This window comes from Chiloscyllium plagiosum, unplaced genomic scaffold (genome assembly GCF_037043375.1).
Source record: "Chiloscyllium plagiosum isolate Xiang-an unplaced genomic scaffold, Cpla_swu_hap1 HiC_scaffold_53Y, whole genome shotgun sequence".
NCBI lineage: Eukaryota > Metazoa > Chordata > Chondrichthyes > Orectolobiformes > Hemiscylliidae > Chiloscyllium > Chiloscyllium plagiosum.
The window spans coordinates 6,584,261-6,598,897 of record NW_028270192.1 but is presented as its reverse complement, the minus strand read 5'-3'; positions in this window follow the sequence as shown (position 1 = coordinate 6,598,897).

Below are 14,637 nucleotides of genomic sequence, written 5' to 3'. Positions count from 1 at the left end.
CTCTCTCACACACACTCTGGGATTCCGCATCTCTCACACACACTCTGGGATTCCCTATCTCTCACACACACTCTAGAATTTCCTCTCACACACACTCTGGGATTCCCTATCTCTCACACACACTCTGGAATTTCCTATCTCTCACACACTCTGGTATTCCCTATCACTCACACACACTCTGGGATTCCCTATCGCTCACACACACTGCGGGATTCCCTACCTCTCACACACACTCTGGGATTCTCTATCTCTCATACACTCTGTTATTCCCTATCTCTCACACACACTCTGGGACTCTCTGGGATTCTATCACACACACTCAGGGATTCCCTCTCTCTCACACACTCTGGTTTTCCCTATCTCTCTCACACACTCTGGGATTCCCTATCTCTCGCACACACTCTGGGATCCCCTATCTCTCTCACACACACTGTGGGATTCCATATCTCTCTCTCTTACTCTGGGATTCCTTATCTCTCACACACACTCTGGGATTCCCTCTCTCTCACACACACTATTGGATTCCCTATCTCTCGCACACTCTGGGATTCCCTATCTCTCACACACACTCTGGGATTCCCTATCTCTCTCACACACTCTGGGATTCCCACTCTCACACACACTCTGGGATTCGCTCTCTCACACACACTCTGGGTACCCAATCTCTCACACACTCTCTGGGATTCCCTCTTTCTCACACACTCTGGGATTCCCTATCTCTCATACACTCTGGGATTGTCTGCGATTCCCTCACACACACTCTGGGATTCCCTCTCTCACACACACTCTGGGATTCCCTATCTCTCTCACACACTCTGGGATTCCCTATCTCTCTCACACACTCTGGGATTCCCTATCTCTCGCACACACACTGGGAATCCCTGTCTCTCTCACACACACTGTGGGATTCCATATCTCTCTCTCTTACTCTGGGATTCCACATCTCTCACACACACTCTGGGATTCGCTATCTCTCTCACACACACTCTGGGATTCCCTCTCTCACACACACTCTGGGAATCCCTATCTCACACACACACTGGGATTCCCTATCTCTCACACACACTCTGGGATTCCGTCTCCCACACACACTCTGGGATTCCCTATCTCTCACACACACTCTGGGATTCCCTCTCTCACACACACGCTGGGATTCCTTGTGTCACACACACACTCTGGGATTCCCTATCTCTCACACACTCCGGTATTCCCTATCACTCACACACACTCTGGGATACCCTATCTCTCACACACACTCTGGGATTCCGCATCTCTCACACACAATCTGGGATTCCCTGTCTCTCACACACACTCTAGAATTCCCTCTCACTCTGGTATTCCCTATCTTTCGCACACACTCTGGGATTCCCTATCTCTCACACACACTCTGGGATTCCCACTCTCACACACACTCTGCGATTCCCTCTCTCATACACACTCTGGGATTCCCAATGTCTCACACACACTCTGGGATTCCCTCTCTCTCACATACACACTCTGGTATTCCCTAACTCTCACACACACTCAGGGATTCCCTATCTCTCACACACATTCTGGGATTCACTATCGCTGACACACATTCTGGGATTCCCTATCTCACACACACTCTGCGATTCCCTCTCTAACACACACTCTGGGATTCCCAATCTCTCACATACACTCTGGGATTCCCTCTCTCTCACATACTCTGGTAATCCCTATCTCTCTCCCACACTCTGGGATTCCCTATCTCTCACACACACACTGGGATTCCCTATCACTCACACACTCTGCAATTCCGTATCTCTCACACACTCTGGGATTCCCTATCTCTAACACACACTTTGGGATTCCCTATCTCTCACATACACTCTGGGATTCCATATCTCTCACACACACTCTGGGATTCCCTATCTCTCACTTACACTCTGGGACTCTCTGGAGTCTATCACAAACACTCTGGGATTCTCTCTCTCACACACACTCTGGGATTCCCTATCTCTCACAAACACTCTGGGAGTCTCTGGGATTCTATCACACACATTCTGGGAATCCCTCTCTCTCACACACTCTGGGATTCTCTATCTCTCACACACACCCTGGGATTTCCTATCTCTCACACACACTCTGGGATTCCCTCTCTCACACACACTCTGGTATTCCCTATCTCTCACTTACACTCTGGGCCTCTCTGGGATTCTATCACAAACACTCTGTGATTCCCTCTCTCACACACACTCTGGGATTCCCTATCTCTCACACACACTCTGGTATTCCCTATCTCTCACACACACTCTGGGATTCCCTATCTCTCTCACGCACTCTGGTATTCCCTATCTCTCACACACACTCTGGGATTCCCTATCTCTCACACACACCCTGGGATTCCGTATCTCTCACACACACTCTGGGATTCCGTCTCTCTCACACACACTCTGGGATTCGCTATCTCTCTCACTCGTGCTGGGATTCCCTATCACTCTCACACACTCTGGGATTGTCTAGGATTCCATCACACACACTCTGGGATTCCCTATCTCTCTCACACACACTCTGGGAATCCCTATCTCTCACACACACTCTGGGATTCCCACCCTCACACACACTCTGGGATTCCCTATCTCTCACACACACTCTGGAATTCCCTAACTCAGACACACTCAGGAATTCCCTATCTCTCACACACTCTGGGATTCCCTACCTCTCACACACACTCTTGGATACCCTCACTCTCACACACACTCTGGGATTCCGCATCTCTCACACGCACTCTAGAATTCCCTCTCACACACACACTCTGGGATTCCCTATCTCTCACACTCACTCTGGGATTCCCTATCTCTCACACACACTCTGGAATTCCCTCTCACAAATACACTCTGGGAATCCTCTCTCTCACACACACTCTGGGATTCCGCATCTCTCACACACACTCTGGGATTCCCTATCTTGCTCACACAATCTGGGATTCCTCATCTCTCACACACACTTTGGGATTCCCTGTCTCTCCCTCTCACTCTGGGATTCCCTATCTCTCACACACACTCTGGGATTCCATATCTCACACACACTATGGAATTCCACGTATCTCTCACACACTCTGGTATTCCCTATCTCTCTCACACACACTCTGGGATTCCCTATCTCACACACACTCTGGGATTCCCTATCTCACACACACTGGGATACCCTATCTCGCACACACACTCTGGAATTTCCTATCTCTCACACACTCTGGTATTCCCTATCACTCACACACACTCTGGGATTCCATATCTCTCTGACACACACTCTGGGATTCCCTATCTCACACACACACTGGGATTCGCTATCTCTCACACACACACTGGGATTTCCTATCTCTCACACACTCTGGTATTCCCTATCACTCACACACACTCTGGGATTCCCTATCTCTCACACACACTCTGGAATTCCCTATCTCTCACACACACTCTGGGATTCCTTATCTCTCACACATACTCTGGGATTCTCTATCTCTCATACACTCTGGTATTCCCTACCTCTCACACACACTCTGGGACTCTCTGGGATTCTATCACACACACTCTGGGATTCCCTCTCTCACACACACTCTGGTATTCCCTATCTCTCGCACACACTCTGGTATTCCCTATCTCTCGCACACACTCTGGGATTCCCTATCTCTCTCATACACTCTGGGATTCCCTATCTCTCTCACACACTCTGGGCTTCCTCATCTCTCACACACACTCTGGGATTCCCTATCTCTCACACACACTCTGGGAATCCATCTCTCACACACACAATGGAATTCCACATCTCTCGCACACACTCTGGGATTCCCGATCTCTCTCACACATACTTTGGTATTCCCTCTCTCACACACACTCTGGGATTCCCTATCTCACACACACACTGGGATTCCCTATCTCTCACACACACTCTGGGATTCCCTATCTCTCACACACACTCTGGGATTCCCTATCTCTCTCACGCACTCTGGTATTCCCTATCTCTCACACACACTCTGGGATTCCCTTTCTCTCACACACATTCTGGAATTCCCTAACTCAGACACACTCAGGGATTCCCTATCTCTCACACACTCTGGGATTCCCTACCTCTCACACACACTCTTGGATACCCTCACTCTCACACACACTCTGGGATTCCGCATCTCTCACACGCACTCTGGGATTCCCTATCTCTCACACACACTCTGGAATTCCCTCTCACAAACACACTCTGGGAATCCCTCCCTCTCACACACACTCTGGGATTCCGCATCTCTCACACACACTCTGGGATTCCCTATCTTGCTCACACAATCTGGGATTCCTCATCTCTCACACACACTTTGGGATTCCCTGTCTCTCTCTCTCTCACTCTGGGATTCCCTTTCTCTCACACATACTCTGGGATTCCATATCTCACACACACTATGGAATTCCACATCTCTCACACACACTCTGGGATTCCCTATCTCTCTCACACACACTCTGGGATTCCCTATCTCACACACACTGGGATACCCTATCTCTCACACACACTCTGGCATTTCCTATCTCTCACACACTCTGGTATTCCCTACCACTCACACATACTCTGGGATTCCATATCTCTCTGACACACACTCTGGGATTCCCTATCTCACACACACTCTGGGATTCCCTATCTCACACACACACTGGGATTCGCTATCTCTCACACACACACTGGGATTTCCTATCTCTCACACACTCTGGTATTCCCTTTCACTCACACACACTCTGGAATTCCCTATCTCTCACACACACTCTGGGATTCCCTATCTCTCACACACACTCTGGGATTCTCTATCTCTCATACACTCTGGTATTCCCTATCTCTCACACACACTCTGGGACTCTCTGGGATTCCATCACACACACTCTGGGATTCCCTCTCTCACACAAACTCTGGTATTCCCTATCTCTCGCACACACACTGGTATTCCTTATCACTCACACACACTCTGGGATTCCCTATCTCTCACACACACTATGGGATTCCGTATCTCTCGCACACTCTGGGATTCCCTATCTCTCACACACACTCTGGGATTCCCTATCTCTCACACAGACTCTGGAATTCACTATCGCTGACACACACACTGGGCATCCCACTCTCACACACACTCTGGGATTCCCTATCTCACAAACACTCTGGGAATCCCAATCTCTCACACACACTCTGGAATTCCCGATCTCACACACACTCTGGGATTCCATATCTCTCACACACACTCTGGGATTCCCTATCTCTCACTTACACTCTGGGACTCTCTGGAGTCTATCACAAACACTCTGGGATTCTCTCTCTCACACACACTCTGGGATTCCCTATCTCTCACAAACACTCTGGGAGTCTCTGGGATTCTATCACACACATTCTGGGAATCCCTCTCTCTCACACACTCTGGGATTCTCTATCTCTCACACACACCCTGGGATTCCCTATCTCTCACACACACTCTGGGATTCCCTCTCTCACACACACTCTGGTATTCCCTATCTCTCACTTACACTCTGGGCCTCTCTGGGATTCTATCACAAACACTCTGTGATTCCCTCTCTCACACACACTCTGGGATTCCCTATCTCTCACACACACTCTGGTATTCCCTATCTCTCACACACACTCTGGGATTCCCTATCTCTCTCACGCACTCTGGTATTCCCTATCTCTCACACACACTCTGGGATTCCCTATCTCTCACACACACCCTGGGATTCCGTATCTCTCACACACACTCTGGGATTCCGTCTCTCTCACACACACTCTGGGATTCGCTATCTCTCTCACTCGTGCTGGGATTCCCTATCACTCTCACACACTCTGGGATTGTCTAGGATTCCATCACACACACTCTGGGATTCCCTATCTCTCTCACACACACTCTGGGAATCCCTATCTCTCACACACACTCTGGGATTCCCACCCTCACACACACTCTGGGATTCCCTATCTCTCACACACACTCTGGAATTCCCTAACTCAGACACACTCAGGAATTCCCTATCTCTCACACACTCTGGGATTCCCTACCTCTCACACACACTCTTGGATACCCTCACTCTCACACACACTCTGGGATTCCGCATCTCTCACACGCACTCTAGAATTCCCTCTCACACACTCACTCTGGGATTCCCTATCTCTCACACACACTCTGGAATTCCCTCTCACAAATACACTCTGGGAATCCTCTCTCTCACACACACTCTGGGATTCCGCATCTCTCACACACACTCTGGGATTCCCTATCTTGCTCACACAATCTGGGATTCCTCATCTCTCACACACACTTTGGGATTCCCTGTCTCTCTCTCTCACTCTGGGATTCCCTATCTCTCACACACACTCTGGGATTCCATATCTCACACACACTATGGAATTCCACGTATCTCTCACACACTCTGGTATTCCCTATCTCTCTCACACACACTCTGGGATTCCCTATCTCACACACACTCTGGGATTCCCTATCTCACACACACTGGGATACCCTATCTCGCACACACACTCTGGAATTTCCTATCTCTCACACACTCTGGTATTCCCTATCACTCACACACACTCTGGGATTCCATATCTCTCTGACACACACTCTGGGATTCCCTATCTCACACACACACTGGGATTCGCTATCTCTCACACACACACTGGGATTTCCTATCTCTCACACACTCTGGTATTCCCTATCACTCACACACACTCTGGGATTCCCTATCTCTCACACACACTCTGGAATTCCCTATCTCTCACACACACTCTGGGATTCCTTATCTCTCACACATACTCTGGGATTCTCTATCTCTCATACACTCTGGTATTCCCTACCTCTCACACACACTCTGGGACTCTCTGGGATTCTATCACACACACTCTGGGATTCCCTCTCTCACACACACTCTGGTATTCCCTATCTCTCGCACACACTCTGGTATTCCCTATCTCTCGCACACACTCTGGGATTCCCTATCTCTCTCATACACTCTGGGATTCCCTATCTCTCTCACACACTCTGGGCTTCCTCATCTCTCACACACACTCTGGGATTCCCTATCTCTCACACACACTCTGGGAATCCATCTCTCACACACACAATGGAATTCCACATCTCTCGCACACACTCTGGGATTCCCGATCTCTCTCACACATACTTTGGTATTCCCTCTCTCACACACACTCTGGGATTCCCTATCTCACACACACACTGGGATTCCCTATCTCTCACACACACTCTGGGATTCCCTATCTCTCACACACACTCTGGGATTCCCTATCTCTCTCACGCACTCTGGTATTCCCTATCTCTCACACACACTCTGGGATTCCCTTTCTCTCACACACATTCTGGAATTCCCTAACTCAGACACACTCAGGGATTCCCTATCTCTCACACACTCTGGGATTCCCTACCTCTCACACACACTCTTGGATACCCTCACTCTCACACACACTCTGGGATTCAGCATCTCTCACACGCACTCTAGAATTCCCTCTCACACACACACTCTGGGATTCCCTATCTCTCACACTCACTCTGGGATTCCCTATCTCTCACACACACTCTGGAATTCCCTCTCACAAACACACTCTGGGAATCCCTCCCTCTCACACACACTCTGGGATTCCGCATCTCTCACACACACTCTGGGATTCCCTATCTTGCTCACACAATCTGGGATTCCTCATCTCTCACACACACTTTCGGATTCCCTGTCTCTCTCTCTCACTCTGGGATTCCCTATCTCTCACACACACTCTGGGATTCCATATCTCACACACACTATGGAATTCCACATCTCTCACACACACTTTGGGATTCCCTATCTCTCTCACACACACTCTGGGATTCCCTATCTCACACACACTGGGATACCCTATCTCTCACACACACTCTGGCATTTCCTATCTCTCACACACTCTGGTATTCCCTACCACTCACACATACTCTGGGATTCCATATCTCTCTGACACACACTCTGGGATTCCCTATCTCACACACACTCTGGGATTCCCTATCTCACACACACACTGGGATTCGCTATCTCTCACACACACACTGGGATTTCCTATCTCTCACACACTCTGGTATTCCCTTTCACTCACACACACTCTGGAATTCCCTATCTCTCACACACACTCTGGGATTCCCTATCTCTCACACACACTCTGGGATTCTCTATCTCTCATACACTCTGGTATTCCCTATCTCTCACACACACTCTGGGACTCTCTGGGATTCCATCACACACACTCTGGGATTCCCTCTCTCACACAAACTCTGGTATTCCCTATCTCTCGCACACACTCTGGTATTCCTTATCTCTCACACACACTCTGGGATTCCCTATCTCTCACACACACTATGGGATTCCGTATCTCTCGCACACTCTGGGATTCCCTATCTCTCACACACACTCTGGGATTCCCTATCTCTCACACACACTCTGGGATTCCCACTCTCACACACACTCTGGGATTCCCTCTCTCACACACACTCTGGGATACCCAATCTCTCACACACACTCTGGGATTCCCTCTTTCTCACACACTCTGGGATTCCCTATCTCTCACACACACTCTGGGATTCCCTAACTCTCACACACATTCTGGGATTCACTATCGCTGACACACACTCTGGGAGTCCCTATCTCTCACACAGACTCTGGAATTCACTATCGCTGACACACACACTGGGCATCCCACTCTCACACACACTCTGGGATTCCCTATCTCACAAACACTCTGGGATTCCCAATCTCTCACACACACTCTGGAATTCCCGATCTCACACACACTCTGGGATTCCCTATCTCTCACACACACTCTGGGATTCCCTATCTCTCACTTACACTCTGGGACTCTCTGGAGTCTATCACAAACACTCTGGGATTCTCTCTCTCACACACACTCTGGGATTCCCTATCTCTCACAAACATTCTGGGAGTCTCTGGGATTCTATCACACACATTCTGGGAATCCCTCTCTCTCACACACTCTGGGATTCTCTATCTCTCACACACACCCTGGGATTCCCTATCTCTCACACACACTCTGGGTTTCCCTCTCTCACACACACTCTGGTATTCCCTATCTCTCACTTACACTCTGGAACTCTCTGGGATTCTATCACAAACACTCTGTGATTCCCTCTCTCACACACACTCTGGGATTCCCTATCTCTCACACACACTCTGGTATTCCCTATCTCTCACACACACTCTGGGATTCCCTATCTCTCTCACGCACTCTGGTATTCCCTATCTCTCACACACACTCTGGGATTCCCTATCTCTCACACACACCCTGGGATTCCGTATCTCTCACACACACTCTGGGATTCCGTCTCTCTCACACACACTGTGGGATTCCATATCTCTCTCTCTTACTCTGGGATTCCTTATCTCTCACACACACTCTGGGATTCCCTATCTCTCACACACACTATGGGATTCCGTATCTCTCGCACACTCTGGGATTCCCTATCTCTCACACACACTCTGGGATTCCCTATCTCTCACACACACTCTGGGATTCCCACTCTCACACACACTCTGGGATTCCCTCTCTCACACACACTCTGGGATACCCAATCTCACACACACTCTGGGATTCCCTCTTTCTCACACACTCTGGGATTCCCTATCTCTCACACACACTCTGGGATTCCCTAACTCTCACACACATTCTGGGATTCACTATCGCTGACACACACTCTGGGAGTCCCTATCTCTCACACAGACTCTGGAATTCACTATCGCTGACACACACACTGGGCATCCCACTCTCACACACACTCTGGGATTCCCTATCTCACAAACACTCTGGGAAACCCAATCTCTCACACACACTCTGGAATTCCCGATCTCACACACACTCTGGGATTCCATATCTCTCACACACACTCTGGGATTCCCTATCTCTCACTTACACTCTGGGACTCTCTGGAGTCTATCACAAACACTCTGGGATTCTCTCTTTCACACACACTCTGGGATTCCCTATCTCTCACAAACACTCTGGGAGTCTCTGGGATTCTATCACACACATTCTGGGAATCCCTCTCTCTCACACACTCTGGGATTCTCTATCTCTCACACACACCCTGGGATTCCCTATCTCTCACACACACTCTGGGATTCCCTCTCTCACACACACTCTGGGATTCCCTATCTAACACTTACACTCTGGGCCTCTCTGGGATTCTATCACAAACACTCTGTGATTCCCTCTCTCACACACACTCTGGGATTCCCTATCTCTCACACACACCCTGGTATTCCCTATCTCTCACACACACTCTGGGATTCCCTATCTCTCTCACGCACTCTGGTATTCCCTATCTCTCACACACACTCTGGGATTCCCTATCTCTCACACACACCCTGGGATTCCGTATCTCTCACACACACTCTGGGATTCCGTCTCTCTCACACACACTCTGGGATTCGCTATCTCTCTCACTCGTGCTGGGATTCCCTATCACTCTCACACACTCTGGGATTGTCTAGGATTCCATCACACACACTCTGGAATTCCCTATCTCTCTCACACACACTCTGGGAATCCCTATCTCTCACACACACTCTGGGATTCCCACCCTCACACACACTCTGGGATTCCCTATCTCTCACACACACTCTGGAATTCCATAACTCAGACACACTCAGGAATTCCCTATCTCTCACACACTCTGGGATTCCCTACCTCTCACACACACTCTTGGATACCCTCACTCTCACACACACTCTGGGATTCCGCATCTCTCACACGCACTCTAGAATTCCCTCTCACACACACACTCTGGGATTCCCTATCTCTCACACTCACTCTGGGATTCCCTATCTCTCACACACACTCTGGAATTCCCTGTCACAAATACACTCTGGGAATCCTCTCTCTCACACACACTCTGGGATTCCGCATCTCTCACACACACTCTGGGATTCCCTATCTTGCTCACACAATCTGGGATTCCTCATCTCTCACACACACTTTGGGATTCCCTGTCTCTCTCTCTCACTCTGGGATTCCCTATCTCTCACACACACTCTGGGATTCCATATCTCACACACACTATGGAATTCCACGTATCTCTCACACACTCTGGTATTCCCTATCTCTCTCACACACACTCTGGGATTCCCTATCACACACACACTCTGGGATTCCCTATCTCACACACACTGGGATACCCTATCTCGCACACACACTCTGGAATTTCCTATCTCACACACACTCTGGTATTCCCTATCACTCACACACACTCTGGGATTCCATATCTCTCTGACACACACTCTGGGATTCCCTATCTCACACACACACTGGGATTCGCTATCTCTCACACACACACTGGGATTTCCTATCTCTCACACACTCTGGTATTCCCTATCACTCACACACACTCTGGGATTCCCTATCTCTCACACACACTCTGGAATTCCCTATCTCTCACACACACTCTGGGATTCCTTATCTCTCACACATACTCTGGGATTCTCTATCTCTCATACACTCTGGTATTCCCTACCTCTCACACACACTCTGGGACTCTCTGGGATTCTATCACACACACTCTGGGATTCCCTCTCTCACACACACTCTGGTATTCCCTATCTCTCGCACACACTCTGGTATTCCCTATCTCTCGCACACACTCTGGGATTCCCTATCTCTCTCATACACTCTGGGATTCCCTATCTCTCTCACACACTCTGGGCTTCCTCATCTCTCACACACACTCTGGGATTCCCTATCTCTCACACACACTCTGGGAATCCATCTCTCACACACACAATGGAATTCCACATCTCTCGCACACACTCTGGGATTCCCGATCTCTCTCACACATACTTTGGTATTCCCTCTCTCACACACACTCTGGGATTCCCTATCTCACACACACACTGGGATTCCCTATCTCTCACACACACTCTGGGATTCCCTAACTCTCACACACACTCTGGGATTCACTATCGCTGACACACACTCTGGGAGTCCCTACCTCTCACACAAACTCTGGAATTCACTATCGCTGACACACACACTGGGCATCCCACTCTCACACACACTCTGGGATTCCCTATCTCACAAACACTCTGGGATTCCCAATCTCTCACACACACTCTGGATTTCCCGATCTCACAAACACTCTGGGATTCCCTCTCTCACACACACTCTGGTATTCCCTATCTCTCGCACACACTCTGGTATTCCCTATCTCTCGCACACACTCTGGGATTCCCTATCTCTCTCATACACTCTGGAATTCCCTATCTCTCTCACACACTCTGGGCTTCCTCATCTCTCACACACACTCTGGGATTCCCTATCTCTCACACACACTCTGGGAATCCATCTCTCACACACACAATGGAATTCCACATCTCTCGCACACACTCTGGGATTCCCGATCTCTCTCACACATACTTTGGTATTCCCTCTCTCACACACACTCTGGGATTCCCTATCTCACACACACACTGGGATTCCCTATCTCTCACACACACTCTGGGATTCCCTAACTCTCACACACACTCTGGGATTCACTATCGCTGACACACACTCTGGGAGTCCCTACCTCTCACACAAACTCTGGAATTCACTATCGCTGACACACACACTGGGCATCCCACTCTCACACACACTCTGGGATTCCCTATCTCACAAACACTCTGGGATTCACAATCTCTCACACACACTCTGGATTTCCCGATCTCACACACACTCTGGGATTCCCTATCTCTCACTTACACTCTGGGACTCTCTGGAGTCTATCACAAACACTCTGGGATTCCCTCTCTCACACACACTCTGGGATTCCCTATCTCTCACAAACACTCTGGGAGTCTCTGGGATTCTATCACACACATTCCGGGAATCCCTCTCTCTCACACACTCTGGGATTCTCTATCTCTCACACACACACCCTGGGATTCCCTATCTCTCACACACACTCTGGGATTCCCTCTCTCACACACACTCTGGTATTCCCTATCTCTCACTTACACTCTGGGACTCTCTGGGATTCTATCACAAACATTCTGTGATTCCCTCTCTCACACACACTCTGGGATTCCCTATCTCTCACACACACTCTGGTATTCCCTATCTCTCACACACACTCTGGGATTCCCTATCTCTCACACACACCCTGGGATTCCGTATCTCTCACACACACTCTGGGATTCCGTCTCTCTCACACACACTCTGGGATTCGCTATCTCTCTCACTCGTGCTGGGATTCCCTATCACTCTCACACACTCTGGGATTGTCTAGGATTCCATCACACACACTCTGGGATTCCCTATCTCTCTCTCACACACTCTGGGATTCCCACCCTCACACACACTCTGGGATTCCCTTTCTCTCACAGACATTCTGGAATTCCCTAACTCAGACACACTCAGGGATTCCCTATCTCTCACACACTCTGGGATTCCCTACCTCTCACACACACTCTTGGATACCCTCACTCTCACACACACTCTGGGATTCCGCATCTCTCACACGCACTCTAGAATTCCCTCTCACACACACACTCTGGGATTCCCTATCTCTCACACTCACTCTGGGATTCCCTATCTCTCACACACACACTGGAATTCCCACTCACAAACACACTCTGGGAATCCCTATCTCTCACACACACTCTGGGATTCCGCATCTCTCACACACACTCTGGGATTCCCTATCTTGCTCACACAATCTGGGATTCCTCAACTCTCACACACACTTTCGGATTCCCTGTCTCTCTCTCTCACTCTGGGATTCCCTATCTCTCACACACACTCTGGGATTCCATATCTCACACACACTACGGAATTCCACGTCTCTCACACACACTCTGGGATTCCCTATCTCTCTCACACACACTCTGGGATTCCCTATCTCACACACACTGGGATACCCTATCTCTCAAACACACTCTGGCATTTCCTATCTCTCACACACTCTGGTATTCCCTACCACTCACACACACTCTGGGATTCCATATCTCTCTGACACACACTCTGGGATTCCCTATCTCACACACACTCTGGGATTCCCTATCTCACACACACACTGGGATTCGCTATCTCTCACACACACACTGGGATTTCCTATCTCTCACATACTCTGGTATTCCCTATCACTCACACATACTCTGCAATTCCCTATCTCTCACACACACTCTGGGATTCCCTATCTCTCACACACACTCTGGGATTCTCTATCTCTCATACACTCTGGTATTCCCTATCTCTCACACACACTCTGGGACTCTCTGGGATTCCATCACACACACTCTGGGATTCCCTCTCTCACACAAACTCTGGTATTCCCTATCTCTCGCACACACTCTGGTATTCCCTATCTCTCACACACACTCTGGGATTCCCTATCATTCTCACACACACTATGGGATTCCGTATCTCTCGCACACTCTGGGATTCCCTATCTCTCACACACACTCTGGGATTCCCTATCTCTCACACACACTCTGGGATTCCCTATCTCTCACACACACTATGGGATTCCGTATCTCTCGCACACTCTGGGATTCCCTATCTCTCACACACACTCTGGGATTCCCTATCTCTCACACACACTCTGGGATTCCCACTCTCACACACACTCTGGGATTCCCTCTCTCACACACA